The sequence below is a fragment of the Arachis ipaensis genome, chromosome B8 (assembly GCF_059453495.1).
Source record: "Arachis ipaensis isolate K30076 ecotype BB chromosome B8, ASM5945349v1, whole genome shotgun sequence".
Lineage (NCBI taxonomy): Eukaryota > Viridiplantae > Streptophyta > Magnoliopsida > Fabales > Fabaceae > Arachis > Arachis ipaensis.
Genome location: NC_142443.1, coordinates 95,411,817 through 95,433,158, shown reverse-complemented (window position 1 = coordinate 95,433,158; position 21,342 = coordinate 95,411,817).

The following is a 21,342-nucleotide window of genomic DNA, read 5'->3' as shown; positions in this document are numbered from 1 at the left end:
CACAGCTACAGCAGAACAGAACCAAATGTCAAGAAGTTTAGAGAAAAAAAAAACCCTAAACCACGGATCATATTAGAACAAAAAATAGAAATTTATAAAAATAAAAAAATGAAGAACCAAGAAAATCAAATTCAAAAATCAAATAATCAGATCAAGGAAAAAATTGACCAAATAATTTACCACGGCATTGTGAACATTGAACATGGCTGATGGAGGTGCGACGAGTGAGGGAGAGGGAGACGGCGGCGCGACGACTTCAGAGAGGGAGATGGCAACGCGACGGGTGCTGAACCACGGAGGGAGGAGCGGCGATTGAGGGTTTGCGAAATAGAGTGAGCAACGATTGAGGTTCCGAATCTAACAAGGGTTTGTGAGACAGAGACCACCGAGAGAGTAGGAGGGCACGCCGAGACAGAGACCACTGATGGTGCGTGGACGGAGCAGCGCCGATGGAGGGTTCCAAATCTAACGAGGGTTGCGTCGATGGTACGACGGTTGGGTGCGAGAGACCGTCGAGAAACAGCTGGGCGCGAGAGATCATTGATGGTGCGGGGTTGGGTGCGACAGAGAGAGGGATGGGTGTGAGGGCTAGATGAAGGGCTGGGTGTGAGGGTTAGATGAACATGACGGCGAGCTGTGTGGTGCGACGGTCTTGGCGATAGGTGACAAACCCCAATTTGATGGTTTGTTTTGCATTGAATTTAGAGTATTTTGATAACCTTCTGTCACATTTAGCCTAGGAATTAGCATGATTTTGTTATCTCTCCCATATTTGTGCTTAAGTGTAAAAACATGCTTTTTAAGCCTTATTTTGATGAATTCTAGTTCTTCTTTGATTCCATAAGATGCCTTGATGTGTTTGCCAGTAATTCCAGGATTGAAATAGGCTAGGCATGGATCAAAGGAAGCAAGGAAGGAAGCATACAAGTAAAGAGAAGCATAAAAAGTCAAAGAAGCAAAGTCAGCCATGCATGCGCACGCGCACAAGGCGCTCGCACGCACATCGCAGATTAGCCAGGGACGCGCACGCGTACCGTGCGCGCACGCGTCGATGAGGGCACATGACCTCACTAATGCAACACGTGCCTGGCGATTTGAGAGGGTTTCTGAACCCATTTTTGGCACCAAATTGCTAAGGGAAAGGAATAAAAGGATGAAGGATTAAGGGGAAGGCATCATTATCACCACCTTTTGACCAATAACCACTTTGAGTTTAGAGTTTTAGAGAGAGAAGCTCTCTCTTCTCTCTAGAATTAGGATTAGGAATTAGGGTTAGATTAGGATCTCATAGTTCTAGGTTTAATTCAAGTCTCCTTCTACTTCTACCTTCAATGATGATTGCTACACTTTGGTTCTTCTCTCTATCCCCATTCTCTTGTTGTAATTTCTCTTATTTTGTTTTCTAGGTTTCGTAATTGAGATACTCTTGTTCTCTTTATTTCCTTTTAATAATGCAATTTGAGGTAATTCATGATAATTGTGATTTCCTTGGTTGTTGTTGTTGATCCTTTGTATTCAATTGTAGTTAGAATTCATTCTTGTTGTGATTGATTATACTTTTCTTTTGTGCCTTCCAAGTGTTTGATGAAATGCTTGGTTGGATTTTAGTATAGATTTGTTCCTCTTGGCTATGGTGGAGTGATTAGTGACTCTTAAGTTATCTAATTCCTTTGTTGATTGATAATTAGAGATTGCTAATTGATTTGAATGCCTCTAAAGCTAGTCTCTTCTTTAGGAGTTAATTAGGACTTGAGGAATCAAATTGATTCATCCACTTGACTTTCCTCCATGGGTAGGGGTTAACTAAGTGGGAGTAATGAACAATTCTCATCACAATTGAGAAGGATAACTAGGATAGGATTTCTAGTTCTCACACCTTGCCAAGAGCTTTTATAGTAGTTAGTTTATTTCCATTGCCATTTACTTTTCATGCCTCTTATCCAAAACCCCCAAATAACTCATAACCAATAACAAGACACTTTATTGTAATTCCTAGGGAGAACGACCCGAGGTTTAAATACTTCGGTTTATAGATTTTAGGGGTTTGTACTTGTGACAAACAAATTTTTGCATGAAAGGATTATTGTTGGTTTAGAGACTATACTTCAACGAGAATTCATTTGTGAAATTCTAAACCGTCAAAAATCCAATCGTCAAAATGGCGCCGTTGCCGGGGAGTTGCAATGGTGTTATGTTATTGGTTATTGTACATATGTGAATAGGGTAAATAGTTTGTCTTTTGCTTGTTTACTAGATTTTGTTAGTTTTATTTTGTTTTTCCATAATGAATTCTCACTTTGGCTATGAGTTTGGCTCTAATTGTGTTGTAGGGAATGTGAACTTCAATGCTAACATGTACCAAGGATGGAACACTCCAAGATGGGAGGAGCCTCAAGGAATTGATCACTCCTATTGGCATCAACCTCCGGACACTCATAGGTATAATTCTCATCCTAATGCATGTCAATTCAATGGCTATGGTGACTCCTTTTATGACAATCAACCACCACCATATGCCTATAAATCTTATCCTCAACATGATGCTCAACCATACTCGCAAGCCCCTTTCTACCAAGTACCTTTATGTGGCCCTTATCCATCATATAACCAATCACCCATACCACATCCTTGTGATCATTATGAGCAAGAACCTTTAGAACCACCACAACCCTATCAAGATTACTACCATGAACCACCTCAACCCTCACCATCTCCATACCCTTACCAAGAAGAACCACCTTCCTACTATGAACCCTCTCTCCAAAATAATGAACCTTCCTATTCACCCCAAGCCCCAATAGACGATCATCTCACTTTGTTACTCCAAGGACAAGAAGCCATGAAGCGGGATACACTTGAGTTTGTGACCAATTTGACCAAGGTGGTGCACACTTTAGCCCACCAATGCTTGAATACTCAAGGTACTTCCGTGACCACATGTGAAAAGTCAAAAGAAGAGCAAAGTATGAAGGAGAAATTGGAAAATTCGGTGGAGAAAGAGGAGTCAAATTTTGTATTGGAGCAACTAGAGGAGCCTATAATCATTGAAGAAAAGGAAGAAGTGGTTGAAGATTTAGGAGATGTTGAAAGTCCATGGGAATGTAGCATCATGGAGAACTCTTCCAAGAAGCTTGATATTGATGTTAAGGAGGGTACGCAATCTCCAAGACATATCATCGTTGGAGACTTGGAAGAGGCTTATCAAGAGATGGATTCAATCATGGATGAATTTCTCTCTACAATGGAATCCTCTCCCATTGGACATAGAGTTGAAAGTATAAAAGAGTGTGCACAACCTCCCATACCCTTGGTGAGCAACGAGGAAGAGAGCTACCAAGAGGAAAACGTTGGCATGGTGTATATTGAAATTGAAGAATATGAGGAGGTTGATCAAGAGATGACCTTGTTCATCAATGAATTTCTATCCAAAGTTGAATCGCCTCTCATTAAACAAGAAGAAGTTCTTGAAGATAACACCAAGCCATGTAACAAAGAAGATGAGGTTGAAAGTGAAGAGAATTGTGAAGAGGTGGAAACAACTAAAGAAGAGCACAAGGAAGTAGACCTTGCATTGTCTAAGTGTGGGGAGGTCTCCCTTCCCGAGTCACCATCCAACACAACATTCAAGTGGGTAAAATTCTTATCCATAAGCCTCACTTTCTCTCTTGAATATGGTTTGATTGAAACGGATGGACAACTTAGAGCTCTTTGTGGAGTTAAAAGCAAGAACACGTTGTGTAGTGGCTGCAAGTTAGGAATTAGGCTCATTAAGGTCAACGTTTCAAGGCATAGGAACGATGATTGGAAGAATATCACATTGCATGGGTCTCAACAGAAGGTTTGGTATGTTAAAGAGAATTCTATATGTCAACCACCCGGAAAGAAAAAGTATGAAGATCAAATCGAAGATGGGTGTGAAGACAAGATATGGGATCCCGGTTCGCTATATGAAGACCAACTATGGGGACTCGTATCTTGGGTAGAACTGTGCCCGAGCTTGATGATTATGGTTGGAAATTCTGTCAACCAATTGAGAAGCAAGGATCCTTGGAGATTCAAGGATGAGTACAAACATAAGCCACCATGACAATAAGCATCTCAAAATGTCCAACTTAAGGACTTAAACTAAAAGTGCTAGGTGGGAGACACCCCACCATGGTAAACTCTTTCCACTCTTCTAAATTTACTTAATAAGTGATTCGAGTTACCATTGTAGGTAGATGTTTCATACAAATTTGTTTGTACAACTTAATTGTTAGCTTAGTCACCTGCATGTTGTGTTTAGTAGTAGATGAATAATATAAAAAATTGCATTTTTGTGAATTGTATGATGGTTGAGTGAATAAGAATTGGGAACACTAAGGGGAGCACCCAGCAAGTTTTTCTTCTGAAAAAAAAAAGGGGGGGGGGGGCGTGGACGCGCGCGCACAACGTACGCGCACGCGCCCCGGTGCGCATGCACCACGAGCCACACTCCCGAGAGTTGGGCCTCTCTTGGGCAAACATTGTGCCTTGAGCCCAACCTGACCCACGCGGACGCGCACCTGCCGCGTCCGCGCCGATTTTTTGCTGCAATTGATTGAGCCAAACCCCAGAGAGTTAAGCCATTTCTGGGCTAGCTCTAGGCCCCAGGCCCAACCCAATCTGCGCGAGCGCATGCATCGCGCCAGCGCGCCATTTCACAATTCGTCAATGTACGCGGACGCGCACTTGCCGCGCGCGCGTCCTTGCGTGGTGCCACCAAACTAGGCCATGGACCAGAGAGTTGGGCGTGCCTCAAGCCAATTCTAAGCCTCAGGCCCAATCTCATGTACGCGTGCGCGCAAGGTACGCGCACGCACCCCTGCCTAATATGCCACCCCACGTTAGCGCGCACTGTACGCTCACGCGTGGATCTCCATTGCCCTCAATGCACGTGGACGCGTACTTGCCGCGTGCGCGCAAATCTAGTGGCGGGACTCCCAGGCCATTCTCCAGAGAGTTAGGCCTGAGTTAGGCCAACTCTAAGCCCCTAGCCCAACTCCATGCACGCGTGCGCGCACGGTACGCGCACGCGTCCTTCCCTATTTTGCTCATCCCCGCTTAAGCGCGTTGTACGCGCACGCGTAGGACCCATGTTTTTTTTCAAATGGACGCGGACGCGCAAGGTGTGCGCGCGCGCCGATTCAAAAATAGGGATAACCCTAGCTCGTGAAGCACACTGCGCAGTCGCGCAACTCTTTCCCCAACCTCTTCTTCTTCTTCTCTCCCCCAGCTGCCGTCGCAGCAGCAGCGCCGGCCGCCGCCGCACGACCTACCCCTCCGTCACCATCCTTGGCCATCGATTCTCTCTTCCCCTCTCACCACCACCCGTCTTCTCTCTCTCCCTCTCACTCCTCGCACCCATCTCACGGTCCCGTGACCAACCCCTCCGCCGCCACCCCGTCATCACTGCCGGCAGCTCACTCCCTCTCTGTTCTCCCTACACATCCTCCTTTCCTTCTCCTCTTTCACCATCACCGTCCCTCCTCCCCTCAGTTTCTCCAACTTCCACCGCGCCATCATCACCGCCAGCAACTCGCCCTCAACCTCTCTCTCTCACCCACCCATTTCATCTCGGCCGCCGCAGCAACTCTCGCCGCCGCCCCTCTGCCATAACCGCCACCGTTGACGGCGGCGCGAATTCTGATTCTGTGGCCCTGCTCCTAAATTCCCTTTCCATTCCTCGTTCCCTTCTGCCCCCCGGTTCCTACGCAGCTTACACCTTTCTGTTTTTCTTTTAATCATCTGTTTCTGTTCGTTAGTCTATTGCATGTTAGTTAGTTAGGCTTAGAACTGTGTATGTTAGGTTAGATAGATATAATTGCTGTTAGGTAGCTAGGGCTGGATAGAGGATTCTAGGCCTGATAATTGCTCCGTATGTCCATATCTGCTGCTTGCTTCCTTGGGTACAGTATGTTGGTTTTGGGTTGATATTCCATGCAATATGTGTTGCAAATAATATCTGTTTGCTGCTGTACGTGATTGATGCTATTTTTGTGCTAATTGTGCTATTTTGCTATCCGGGAACGTCCAATTTTAAGCCGGAATGCTGCCCGATTTTCAAGAAAATTAGTTTCATCTTGATCTTTATTTCAGTTTTGGGCAAATTTCCGTTTCCTTTTTGATTTCCCGGACTTGCATCGATCATCATGAACATAAACCACAACTTTTCTTTTCATTACGCATAAATATCATCATATCACTAACCTACTTTTCTAACTTACTAACTTCTTTAACCATTCCACTTCCACTCACCTTTAACCATCTTTAACAAATTCCTTCAACTATATGATGATACTATTGCCTTGTGAATATGAGTTGTTGATTTTAATGAAGCTTGCATTTTTTTGGTTTACTTGTTCACTTTTGCATATTCATTGCAACATCATGATTGTTCGTCATTTATGACCTGACCATGTTTTTTGCTACATGCTAAATGTTTTATATATTCTATCACATTTTTCAGGATGTCGGATAAAGGCAAAGCCATAGCCACCGCCTCTAAGAAGAGAAAACACTCTACCCCCTCCATTCCTTCCATCTACAAGAACTATGCTAAGAATCCATTGCATGACGAGGATAAAGAGAATCAGCAGTTGCCTTCTACCAATCCAGACAAATTCCCCAATCTCTACTGTGAGCTTCGATTCTCTAGATATCGAACAACGAAGCTAAATATTGAGAAGAAGTTGCTCCTACCTAATGATGTGAGACGGCGCATTACCGGTCGGATCCTTGAGTTAGGTATTGACTTTGTTAACCGGGATTTGGGTGACATAAATATATCTTGGGTGAAGGAATTCTACTGCAACTTCTTCCGTCCGACTTTGGACTCAGTTCAGGTGCGGGGTAGAGAGATTATGGTCACCGAGACCGCCATTGGGGAGGCATTACATTGCTGACACATTCCGCATGACCAGTGTGCCCATCATCAGGCTGAGATAGCCATCCATACCATGACTTTTGATTATGAGGCGCTTCGGCGCGTGATTGGGATACCGGACGCTTCATGGGTTATGGACGCAGGCAACACCAAGCCAAAGGGGATGTTATTCACTCATTTGACTAGGGAGGCCAGGACTTGGCAGATGATCTTCGCCCACTACGTCCTGCCTACCACCCACTTTTCTGAGATCCCCATGGAGATGCTTCTGCTGATCGGGTGTGTTATGGAGGGGAAGGATGTCTCCTTCCCTAGACTTATCCGACAGTGCATGTGGCGGGCGCATATTCGTGGCCTACTTCCATTTCCTACATTGGTCACGAGCATGGCGGCCTTAGCTGATGTCCCGTGGTCAGATGATGATGTGCGACCACCACCAGTTGATGCAGATGACAGGGAGGTTACTATCCCCTGGGGTGTTTGGGTGCACGAGAAGCCACCTACTAGACGCCGCTCTCGGGCTAGAGCTGTCATAGGGACACCTTCACCACCAGCCCCTACAGCTGGCCCATCATCTTCTACGACCGCAGCTCCTTCACCATCTACAGGCCCTCCAGCAGCACCTGAGCCTACCTATCTCTTGGTCCAGCGTCTCTTCCGGTTCTTGGAGCGCGAGAGGCTTCATGTCAGACGCCGACTGGATCGGATGGATCAGGCACTCATCTCCCTTGGCGCTGAGTTACCTCCGCTTCCAGACTCTCCGACCTCCGATGAGCAGGATCATCAGGAGGAGGACGCGGAGGCACTGGTTCAGCAGGATGCCCCTGACACTACAGAGCCACCACAGACTCAGGAGGAGCCGGTCCCACAGCCACAGTCAGAGCCAGAGCCTATCGTTGTACCTCCCACTGATCCACCGGTTTAGCATCGAGGACGATGCTTGGTTTTAAGTGTGGGGAGGGCACCGGTAGCATTATTTGGGAACCGGTGAACTTTTCGGCCTAGTTATCTCATTTTGCACATCTTTGTATATATTTTGATGCATTTCTTATTTTGGATTTTAGATATTTTGATGCTTTTGGATATTTTTAGATGTTTTGGATGATAGATTCCGTACTTTTAGTTGGATTCTTCTTTATACATTTTGTTTATCTTTGTTTTTAGTTTGTAGTTGTGACTAGAAATCATACTTTGGATTGCAAATATTTAGTCACCCTTTTTACATAATATATTGGTTTTAAGTGAAAAAGGAAAGGGTGAACTAAGAAAATTTTTGAACTTTTCAATCACAACAATGCTTAGTCAAATATTGAGATTTTTTTTCAAGAAGTTTAAATATAGGGCATTAACCCAATTGATTGAAAGAAAATTTTTGAAACTTGCTTGAATTTCATACCTTGTGAAGCATGTATTGAATTGAGAACACAAGCTTGTGAGATTTGAGCCTATTGATGTGGTTACATTTTATAACCATTTATTTTCCATTCTTGTGTGAAATTGTTCTCTTTCCATGATTGTGATCCTTGATTTGCTTGATTCCATATATCCGTTTATTTCTTGTGTTTGTGCATTTATATGATTGAGGCCATTCTTTCATTAGCCACTTACCCAAATAGCCAACCTTTTACTCCCCATTGTTAGCCAATTTTGAGCCTATGCTCAACCCACTTATTCTTATTTTAGCACATTACAAGCCTAAGACGGAAAACCAATGAAAAGTCCTTGTTTGGATCTTTGATTGACCTAGGCTAGTGAGAGTGTTTTATTATTCAAAGTTGGTGAGGCTAGGGAACATTGGATGGGATAAAAAGGGGCAGTACACTTTTATGTTTAAAGATTTGGGCACATATTCATGTATTGATTAAATGTAGAGACCTTATGCATTGATGTTCTCGTATTTAGTTTGAAAGAAGAAAAAGAAAAAAAAATATATATAAAAAAAATGATGATGAAAAGAAAAGAAAAAATGTATATAGAAAAAGAAAAAAAAAGAAAAAAAGAAAGAAAAGAGAAAAGCAATAAAGGGGACAAAATGCCCCAAAGTGAAGCTCAATAAGAATCAATGCATAAGTGTTGTGAAATGAAAAGAAAATGCATGAGTATGTAAGAAAAAAAAAAGTGAAAAATGGGTAGTTAGAATAGCTCACATTTGTATAGGTCATTAAATAGGTTAGGTGGGAAAGTCTATGCTAATCGAAGATTCAATTCCTAGTCCACTTGACCATAAATGATCCTACCTTGACCTTAACCCCATTACAACCTAAATAAAAGACCTCATGATGAATGTATGCATGCATTGAATAAGTGTTGATTGTTAGAAGAAAATCAAATTTTGGAAAACATGATTAGAAGAGAATTGAGTGAATTAACCCTTAAACACTTGAGTGAATAGAGCGGATACACATCCGGTGAGGGTTCGAAAGTTCAATCACATGTGTCCACCCATATTACCTATATTCTTGCAAGTTTGAACTCCTTTTTGACAATTCAATACAATTGTGGTTTGGACTTAGTCCTTATTGCCTAGCTCTTGTGCTTACACATGCTCTCTTGGGAATTGATTTGTTTGAACTAAGCATTTCCAATTGCTTTAGATAATTGCATTTAGGTAGGACTCATATAGTTTAGTTGCATTCAATAAATGTCATAACCCTTAGTTCCTTCTTATTTTAGCATGAGGACATGCTAAGGCTTAAGTGTGGGGAGGTTGACAAACCCCAATTTGATGGTTTGTTTTGCATTGAATTTAGAGTATTTTGATAACCTTCTATCACATTTAGCCTAGGAATTAGCATGATTTTGTTATCTCTCCCATATTTGTGCTTAAGTGTAAAAACATGCTTTTTAAGCCTTATTTTGATGAATTCTAGTTCTTCTTTGATTCCATAAGATGCCTTGATGTGTTTGCCAGTAATTCCAGGATTGAAATAGGCTAGGCATGGATCAAAGGAAGCAAGGAAGGAAGCATACAAGTAGAGAGAAGCATAAAAAGTCAAAGAAGCAAAGTCAGCCATGCACGCGCACGCGCACAAGGCGCTCGCGCGCACATCGCAGAATTAGCCAGGGATGCGCACGCGTACCGTGCGCGCACGCGTCGATGAGGGCACATGACCTCACTAATGCAACACGTGCCTGGCGATTTGAGAGGGTTTCTGAACCCATTTTTGGCGCCAAATTGCTAAGGGAAAGGAATAAAAGGATGAAGGATTAAGGGGAAGGCATCATTATCACCACCTTTTGACCAATAACCACTTTGAGTTTAGAGTTTTAGAGAGAGAAGCTCTCTCTTCTCTCTAGAATTAGGATTAGGAATTAGGGTTAGATTAGGATCTCATAGTTCTAGGTTTAATTCAAGTCTCCTTCTACTTCTACCTTCAATGATGATTGCTACACTTTGGTTCTTCTCTCTATCCCCATTCTCTTATTGTAATTTCTCTTATTTTGTTTTCTAGGTTTCGTAATTGAGATACTCTTGTTCTCTTTATTTCCTTTTAATAATGCAATTTGAGGTAATTCATGATAATTGTGATTTCCTTGGTTGTTGTTGTTGATCCTTTGTATTCAATTGTAGTTAGAATTCATTCTTGTTGTGATTGATTATACTTTTCTTTTGTGCCTTCCAAGTGTTTGATGAAATGCTTGGTTGGATTTTAGTATAGATTTGTTCCTCTTGGCTATGGTGGAGTGATTAGTGACTCTTGAGTTATCTAATTCCTTTGTTGATTGATAATTAAAGATTGCTAATTGATTTGAATGCCTCTAAAGCTAGTCTCTCCTTTAGGAGTTAATTAGGACTTGAGGAATCAAATTGATTCATCCACTTGACTTTCCTCCATGGGTAGGGGTTAACTAAGTGGGAGTAATGAACAATTCTCATCACAATTGAGAAGGATAACTAGGATAGGATTTCTAGTTCTCACACCTTGCCAAGAGCTTTTATAGTAGTTAGTTTATTTCCATTGCCATTTACTTTTCATGCCTCTTATCCAAAACCCCCAAATAACTCATAACCAATAACAAGACACTTTATTGTAATTCCGAGGGAGAACGACCCAAGGTTTAAATACTTCGGTTTATAGATTTTAGGGGTTTGTACTTGTGACAAACAAATTTTTGCATGAAAGGATTATTGTTGGTTTAGAGACTATACTTCAACGAGAATTCATTTGTGAAATTCTAAACCGTCAAAAATCCAATCGTCAATAGGCAGTGATGAACTTAGTGTGATGGCTTGCTGGGTGCGACGGCTTGCTTTTAGGTTATCTTCTAGGATAAAAATGAATTTGGAAATAAAATGAAGTGTATGAGCAGTTACAACTTCTATAGGTTAAAAGTTAACTTAGAAAAAAGTGAAGTGTGTAAAAAATAGGGTGGCACTCTATCGGTACATTTTTGTAGGGTGCCTATATAAACACAGTATATGGGCACGCTTAAAAAATGTGACTGTTAGAAAAAAATTAGTCACATTTTTAAAGCGTGCCGATTTCTCTCTATGGGTACGCTTTACAAGCGTGGCAATAAAAAAGCGTGGCCAAATTTTAAATAAGTGGCCACCCTCGTAAAAGCATGCCGATTTCCCTCTATGGCCACGCTTTTCAAGCGTGGCAAAAAAAGTGTGGCCAAATCACAAATCAGTGGCCACCTTCGTAAAAGTGTACCCATGACCACTTTTGGGCACGCTTTAAAAGCGTGACAAAAAAAAAAGTGTGCCGACAGACCTTTTTTCTTGTAGTGACTTCATCACAAAATTTACGGACACCCCGGAACTCCCCACAGAATGGGGTCTCTACGTGGACGATTCCTCAAATAAAACTGGAAGTGGCGCAGGTGTGATAATTGAAAGCGAGCAAGGACCCCAAATCAAACTCTCCCTTAAATTCGGGTTCCCTACTTCAAACAACCAAGCAAAATATGAGGCACTACTAGCTGGTTTAAAGTTGGCTAGGGAGGTTGGAGCTCAAAAGCTTATCATCTTCAGCGACTCACAAGTAGTCACTTCACAAATAGCAAGGAGCTACCAAGCCAAAGATCCCACCATGAAAAAATATTTGGACAAAACCAGGGAACAGCTCGGACAACTAGGAGAATATGAAGTCCGTCACATACCCCGAGAACAGAACGCCCGAGCCGACACACTCTCAAAACTAGCCAGCACCAAACCAGGGGGAAACAATAGAAGCCCCATCCAAGAAATGCTACATTTTCCGTCAATCTCGAAAGAAGAAAAAATCCTAGCCATAATAGGCCAGGATCAAGGATGGATGGCCCCCATAATTAACTACCTCAAAACAGAAACACTCCCCACAGATGAAAAGGAGGGAAAGAGATTAAAACGGGAGGCACAATACTACACTATCATAAATAATACTCTATACAAAAGAGGGATTTTAATACCATTGTTAAAATGTGTGCCGACTTCCAATACAAGGGAAGTTCTAGAAGAAATATACAGTGGCATTTGTGGCAACCATCTCGGAGCGCAATCACTTACCACAAAAGTACTCCGGGCAGGATTTTATTGGCCAACTTTACAAAAGGAGGCTACAGAGTTCGTAAAAACATGTCCACCATGTCAAAAACATGCCAACTTTCACATCGCCCCGCCAGAGGAGCTCATCAGCGTAACCTCACCTTGGCCATTCGCAAAATGGGGACTCGACCTTCTCGGACCCTTCCCTCAGGGATCGGGACAAGTTAAATTCCTCATAGTAGGGATAGAGTATTTCACAAAGTGGATCGAGGCAGAACCCCTATCCAATGCCACTACTCAAAGAAGTCAAAAATTCCTATATAGGAACATTGTCACAAGGTTCGGGGTTCCATACTCCATCACCACAGACAATGGCACCCAATTCACAGATGCAGGCTTCAGAAAGTTAGTGGCCGACATGAACATAAAACACCAGTTCACTTCCGTAGAACATCCCCAAGCCAATGGACAAGTCGAGGTTGCCAACAAGGTCATATTGGCCGGGCTAAAACAGAGATTACAGGACGCAAAGGGAGCCTGGGCTGAAGAGCTCCCACAAGTCCTATGGGGATATCGAACAACGCCGCATTCCACTACAAAGGAATCACCCTTCCGATTAGCATACGGAACGGAGGCAATGATCCCAGTAGAGATCGAAGAAGGATCGCCTAGAGTGATCCACTATAATGAAGAAGCCAACTCCCAAATTCAAAGGGAAGAACTCGACCTACTTCCGGAAGTTCAAGAAAGAGCTCGGATTAGGGAAGAAGCACTAAAGCGTCGAATGGCTTCAAGATATAATCAAAAGGTAGTGCCACGAGGTTTCGCTGAGAATGACCTCATCCTAATCCGAAATGATATCGGAACAACTCGACCTGGAGAAGGAAAGCTGGCAGCAAACTGGAAAGGAACCTACCGAGTCGTAGAAGTACTCGGAAAGGGCTACTACAAACTGTCCGAACTCGATGGACAAGAGCTTCCTAGGTCGTGGCACGCCTGCACCCTGAGAAGGTACTATAGTTAGGGATGATAAAGGATCTCAGCATAAGGTGCACTCTTTTTTCTGAAAAGGTTTTTTAATGAGGCACCAAGCCAAGACCTACAAATGATCCGACTTAAAGGGATAAAAAATCCCGCATGTATATATTTGCTTTTTCTTTTGAATAAAATATGTTTAGATATTCTACAAATTCTAAAGCCGCATTAATCTGAAACATTCATTGTCCGATTATAAAGCAACAGATCGGCAGAAAGTGAAAATCAAATTCACTGCACGATCACGATAAAGACCAACAGAGATGAAAACCAAATTCATCCAAAGGTCGACCAAACGAGGATTGAACCCAACTTCTACAAATCGGCAAAGATGAAAATAGAATAATGCAAGAAGTTATCGAAAGTGATCCAGAGAAAGGACCTGATGAGGTCTTGATAAAATGGGTTTCTAAATAATAACTTAAAGACTGGCCAACGTTAATAAGTCGGACCAGTCGCAATAACCAAAGTTATCAGTAAATCCCTGGAAAGAGGTTTGGCCAGCACTATAAAAGAGGATTACTATAACTTAGAAGGGTTCGACATGACAAAGTCGGCCCAAAACCCAAAAGTTATAAAAGTAATCCCTGAAAGAGACTTGAACAAAGTCCAAGAAAGAGGATTACAAAAATAACTTAGAAGGGCCCGACATGAAGAAGTCGGCCCAAAACCCAAAAGTTATAAAAGTAATCCCTGAAAGAGATTTGAACAAAGTCCAAGAAAGAGGATTACAAAAATAACTTAGAAGGGCCCGACATGAAGAAGTCGGCCCAAAACCTAAAAGTTATAAAAGTAATCCCTGAAAGAGACTTGAACAAAGTCCAAGAAAGAGGATTACAAAAATAACTTAGAAGGGCCCGACATAAAGAAGTCGGCCTAAAACCCAAAAGTTATAAAAGTAATCCCTGAAAGAGACTTGAACAAAGTCCAAGAAAGAGGATTACAAAAATAACTTAGAAGGGCCCGACATGACGAAGTCGGCCCAAAACCCAAAAGTTATAAAAGTAATCCCTGAAAGAGACTTGAACAAAGTCCAAGAAAGAGGATTACAAAAATAACTTAGAAGGACACGACATGAAGAAGTCGGCCCAAACCCAAAAGTTATAAAAGTAATCCCTGAAAGAGACTTGAACAAAGTCCAAGAAAAAGGATTACAAAAATAACTTAGAAGAGCCCGACATGACGAAGTCGGCCTAAAACCCAAAAGTTATAAAGTAATCCCTGAAAGAGACCTGAACAAGGTCCAAGAAAGAGGATTACTAACAGCAACTTGGACGAAACCAACATGATGAAATCGGTCTCCCGAAAACCTTGGTGATATACAAAGTAATTCCTAATGAAGACATGAGTAAGGTCCAGACAAAGCGAATTACTAGAAACAACTTCAGCCAGTGAAGTCAGACAACGAAAATTCCAAACACCTAGAAAGGTATCGAGATGATTGCAGACAAACATGTCACAAAAAACACAAGTTATAATAATAACAAGCTCAAGAGGTTACCAAAACTAACCCTAAGAGCTTGGAAATCACTTTGTTTTTCAAAAGAAAGCTGCTAAACAAGCAACCAGGAATGCAGCAAAGTTCAGAACTATCATTTACAAAATATAAAGAGTTCAAAAGGTCCACAAACCGGGCTATACACACAAACATCTAGAAAATTTATAGAGGATTCAAAGTCTTCTCAGCAACACGAGGCGAAGGAGGGCGAGCCTAAAGAGGCACTGCGTCCACTGTCCCATCATCTCTGTTTAAAATCTGATAATCCGGATCCAATTCAGGATGACTAGTCTCGGACGAAGGAGCTGAAGAAGCCGGCCCAGCTGAAGTCTTAGCGGCAGGCACAGGGGGGTTCAATATCATCATCATCAGGATCGTCAGGAACAATCTTGCCATCCTTTACAACATTGTCCAGACTAAAGAGAGTAAGGTCGGCCTCAGGTGCAAGAACTTGAACCTGCTCCTTCAGTTTCACATAAGTAGCATTTACGCTACCTACAAGATGACCCTGGAGCGCAGCATAATCAATCCGGGTAGACTCCAACTCCTCCCTGAGACGCATCACCTCCCTATAGGCCGTAACATAGCTATCCTTGTGCCTCAAAGCCGTGTCTTCAGCCAGCTTTACAGAAGCCGCCAAGGCAATAGAACTAGCCTTCTCACCCTCCAACTCTTTCTCTAACTTGGTCACCTTCACCTCGAGCTCCTCCTTCAAACCCTTCATCCGATCGAACTCCAATTTGGCCTCCTCCATAAAGGCCTTCGTAGCATGAAGAGGAAGATCTTGGGCAGTCCGATATAAGGCCGCCCCCATGTGTGCCATCTTGATGCTACTCCGGGTTATAAAGTATAAATGGTGAAGGAGTGATACATCATCCATAGGGAGGGCACTATAGGGACCAATCTGCTGGTCGACAAACCCAACATTGTCGAAATCAGGGGCATCTAGATTGAAGGGTTTAACAGTTCGAGGTGTTTTTGAAAGAGGAATGACCGGAGGAAAAGATGCAGCAGCAGCAGAAGACTGCGAAGGATCCACTACACAGACTCGAGGAGTACGGATCATTCTCCTCGGACAGGGAGAGTTTGGCACGAACGGTTTTGACGTCACCTGAGAAGATCCTTCTATATCCATCTTGGCCGGGATGTTCGGAGCGGCAGCAGCCTTTCTCGCTTTCTTAAAAGCTTTCATTGCATCATTATTCTTGGCCATCTCTGAAAAATAGAAAACAATGAGTTTTACAGACCAGGAAAAAAGAAGAAAGCAACAAGAAGCAATATATATCAAGTAATACCCAATGCAGTTCGAACAAGAGAGGGGTCCCCCAAGGATTTTTTAGTATCTAGATGAGGAGGTTCTCCCCAAAGGTTCTCCAGAACTGTTACAAAAGTCTGCTTAATCTCATCGAGCATTTCCCACGTATATCGGGATACTACTACATTTTGCTACCAACACAGAGGGAAGGATGGTTCATCATTTGCTTCCAGGAAAAAGGGGCGAGCTCCCTCAACAACTCGAACCTTGAAGAAATAATTCTTGAAATCCTTAAAGGACTCATCATACATGGTAAAAACCTTCTTTCCTTGTGCAGATCTAAAAGAAACCCACGAGGTTTTCTTTTTCGAAGAAATCCCGGGCCTAGTTAAAACAAACAAATAAAGGAAAAGAGTCTGAGAAGGGGTAACATCCAATTCTCGGTAAAGAAGCTGAAAAATCTTAATAAAGTCCCAGGAATTCGGATGAAGCTGGGACAGAGCTACATTACACGACCATAGCAAATCGGTCTCAAAGGAAGTAAAGGGAAAAGTGATGTCCAACTGGCTAAAAAAATAGTCATAAGCATAAAAGAAAGGGCGCTCCCCTTGGGTCGAGACAGGGAAGCGAACCCTCTCCTCGGAGTCAGGTGCTACCAATTCATAATTCCCCTCTTGATCTCTACTCTTGCAAAGACGATGATGTTTTCTAAGCTCTACGCAAAAGTCAGAATTGGCTAAAGAAACACACAGCAACACTAGGGAGTCCAACCAATCAGACATCCCCTCAGGAACCTTAGAAGACGCCTCGATAATATTTTTGCGAGAAGACATGGCCAACTAGTCCTACAAACAAGAAAGGAAGATTGGATTACTAAAAACATCTCGGATGAAGTCAAAACAACTCGGCCAATATAATCTAGCACAGTACGAGCGAAAAAGGAAACCCCAGGACCTACACCAAAAAGATCCAGGGGCACCCTTTCGAGGCAATCAGGGAACAAGGATTCAGGGAAACCAACAAGACTAACGTCCCAACAAAACTTGCAATAAAGACAGAGAAAAAACCTTTTTTTCAAAGACACAACATTCCCAGAAAGCTATAAATCAAACAGAATCGAAATAGCTACCTTCCAAATTCACAGTCTCAGCTTATTAGCAAACAAATAGCAAAACTTATCAAGACAAAAGTCATCAAAGACGCACAAACAGGAAAATGACACGAAGAAAATTAAAACGAGCCACCAGAAAAAAGTCATTATCTTTTAGGAGATTTATCAGCAAATAAGGCTATCAGCATGGCGAAAAACATCAAAGGAGCAATCTTTCGGGGAAGCAAGAAAGTTCATGCAGTTTGTAAAAGAAGAAAAACAAGCAGTATGAACCATAGAATACAGAAGGACCGTTTCAAAAGTAAGAAAAGCCCCCAACAGTAAAAAAAGCAGGCGCATAGTAATACAAAAAGATTCAGACTTCCCAGCATGCACTTCAGGAGAAAAATCAAAACCTTATCAAAAACCAAAGGAAGAACGACGAAAGAGAGGGTAAAACCAACCTGGAGAAAGAAGAAAGAGCTTTGAAAGATAGGTGGAAGCTGGAGCGAAGAAATCTTCCCTTGAGCAAAGCGCGAGATACAACGTCGAACGAAAAGGCAAGCTCCTGGCAAAACAGAAGAACAAAGAAAAAAGGAAACTTACAGAAAAGAGGAAACCGTTTCGTGAGAAAAAAATTCAAAAACAAAAAGCCAAAAGAAATAGAGCATTAAAACCAATTAATGAGGGTATTAAACCCTCGCACATTCCCAAGGCTAGGATGCTAAAACAAAAGCGCGTGCTCTTAGAGGAAACGAAAGAAGAAACGTTCCGCATTCAAAAAAAAAAGAACTCTCAAAATATAAAAGTAATAAAATGCTCGAGTTTGGCTTCACCAAGAGAAAGATCGAAGTCCTAAAACTAAGACTCGACCTCAAAAGAAAGACCGAGCTCGAGCAGGGGCACTGTTCATACCCTGGGTCGAGCTGTCCGACCTGGGATGTTTTACCAACAAGATGACCGACCTCTTCAGGTCAGGACAAACCGACCTCTTCTCAAAGAGCTCGGCCAAGTCGATAGGAAAGCCCAAAAAAGGGCCCAACTCGAGGAATACGACCCAAATCCAAAGGCAGCCCAAGCCTATAGAGATAAGGGCGGTTCCCTTGAAGATAAGCTGACCTCACCCAGAGATAAGATAAGATAAGATAAGATAACTAACTTATCTTATCTAAAAAGGTCACTATCACACCTCTATAAATATACTGGAGCACCCAGGTATAACTCATAATCTGATTCTACTAAAAACCTGCTTAATACCCTTGCTAACTTAAGCATCGGAGTCCCTTGCAAGTACCACCACCCTCCAGTGACAAAGGATCAGCAGCGCAGCCAGTACAACAAGTCGGACACGACAGCTCCAGCCGCCACCCACCAGCGGGACACGTCATCTCCGACCAGTACAGAAGATCTCGTCCAAGATCGACCTACAGTTTCAGGTAACCCTCGGAACACTTAGGAATCATGCTTAACTTGACTTGAGGGCCAAGAAATGTTAATTTCTAGAAACTCTAAGGTAGGAAATCCCTTCCTAACATGCTGAGTGAGATTTGGTCAGTTGAGGGTTTTTGGATTTAAAGTTGTTCTTGATGTGATTTTGGAGGAAAAAGTGCTTAAGGACCACCTAAGGACATAACCGAATTAGGAGCAGCAAAACCAGGTAGGGATTGACGAATTTAATCTTGATTGATTATGTTTGAGTTGTGTGATTATGATATGGTTTGGCTGTGCTTGAAATTGATTGTTTATATGAGTAATTCTTGTTGAAATTTTGGTGAAAATTTGATGAAATTTGATGAAATTCAAGCTATGAACTTGTGTTCTTGTGGCTGCTGGAAAACGAAAACCTAACCCTTAAATTAGGATTCAATTTGTGTTGAAATCAAGCAAAAAAGATGGGGTTTTAGTGGCTGCTAATTTATTATGAATTATGGTAAAAATCGGTTGCTGAAAAGATTGAAAAACGGGTTAAAACAAAGAAAGAATCTAAAGAATTTATGAAGAACACGAAGAACACTTTGAGTGTGATGAAGAACATTGAAGAACACCTTTCAGATCTTAAAAAGGGCAAGGTTGTAATTATTTTGGTGTTTGAGGGGTTATTTGGTAATTTCTGAAAGTTAGGATGGTTAAAGTAGAAATATTAAAAGTTACAGGTGGTAAAAAGTGAATTTTAAAGTTTAAAGGTTAAACTAAAGTTAATTTTCGAAAATTTAATAATAAAATAATAAATTATAATAAAATATTAGATAATAATATTTAATTAAAAATAATATTTTAATAAAAATAGTAAAATAATGCGGAAAAGGCAGTTTTCTGTAAAAGCTTTAGAAAGAGAACTTTAAGCGCAGAATCTCATAATTACCTTCATAAAACACTTAGGGAATGGTAATAACATATTAGTGAGGCAAAGATAAAGGAAAGATAAAAATTTAAAGAAGAGATGAAAATTGGAGAAAAAGTCTGTAAAGTTTTAATGACAGAAAACAAACAGAGATTAGTGAACGAACTAGGGCAACATAGTTAGTTCTTGAGTTGCGCCTAGGGTCAGGTATTATATGAAAAGTTAAACTGTTTCAGTATAGACTTAATGAACCTATACTTGGGACAGGCTAACTATTCATACCAAAATTTACAAAAGCTTTAAATACATACGTTGAGCAGAGAAATAAGAGCAGAGTAAAAAAATACAGAGAACAGAGTAATCAGAGTAAAGTAAAGAGAAAAAGAGTAATAAAGAGACTAAGAGAAAAGAGTAATCAGAGCAGAGTGAAGAGACTAAGAGAAAAGAGTAATCAGAGCAGAGTAAAGAGACAAAGAGGGAAGAGTAGTAAAACCCACAGATTGATAATTGGTTAAATTTAGGAAGTACCCACGAACTGAATGATTATTGATCTCGGGGAAACCTATAAATTGTTATTTGTTTTAAATGCGGGAAAACCCACGAATTGATAATCATTGATTACGGGAATAACCCACGAACTGAGGATCACTGTTTTGTGTATTGATCACGGGGAAACCCACGAACTGAGGATCTCTGTGTTGTTGTGTATTGATCTCGGAGAAACCCACGAACTGAGGATCTCTGTTTTGTTGTATGTTAATCTCGGGGAAACTCACAAACTGAGGATATTTGTTTTGTTTGTGTGTTGATCTTGGGGACGCCCACGAACTAAGGATCACTGTTTCCCCTTGTGCGTATATTATGGGGTTGAGCTTTGTGCCGACTGCCAGTAGTCACGAAGGAGTGGTATTCTTACCACCGACATGTATGCACTAAGGACACAAAGGAAAACCGTATCTGGGACTTGTTCCTAGGTAATGTCGGGCTGCAGGGTGTAAACCGACACGTGAGCTCATGGCCTGCATAGGACAGACATGCATCATACTTGGTTGTGCATTTTCTCTGTTATGATTGTGGTATGAATGTATGCTTTCCTTGTTTGTATTCTATTCTCTGTGTCTGTGTTGTATTTTCTTGTATTCTTCTGTTTGTGTTCTATTTTCTATTTTCTCTATTTCTTCTATTTATCTTCATCTTCTATTTACTGCTTTCTGTGTTTTGCTATTCGTTTGCAAAACAACATATAATTAATGAACTTAACTAATAACCCCGACCCTACTAAGAACTCCCCGGTTCTTACCCTTTCTCTCTCCCCTCCCCCTTCAGATGGAAGCATGAGTTCACTTCCGTAGTTCACTGACGACTATTCGCAAAAAGGATTCCGCTCTAGGTAGTCTTCTGAGTCTAGGGTGAATCTCGTTTTCTGTTTATATATATATATATATATATATATATATATATATATATATATATATATATATATACTGTGAGACCAGCCAATGTCTACACCCCATTTGTACGTGAACTTTAACTTAAATCCTGTGTACGAGACTCCTGTTGTGTGGCTACTTGATGAGGTACCAGAGAGACGTCATATGTCAATGTCTGGTCGTGCAGAGGAGTAACAAATGATGTTCTACCTTTTGATGATGTTCCACCTGACTTGAGTTTTGAAGACATAAAACGTACTTTCCATCGCTTTAGTAGTTTAGAGGGACTAGGTGAGTATAGAGTCTAGGTTAGCCTGGG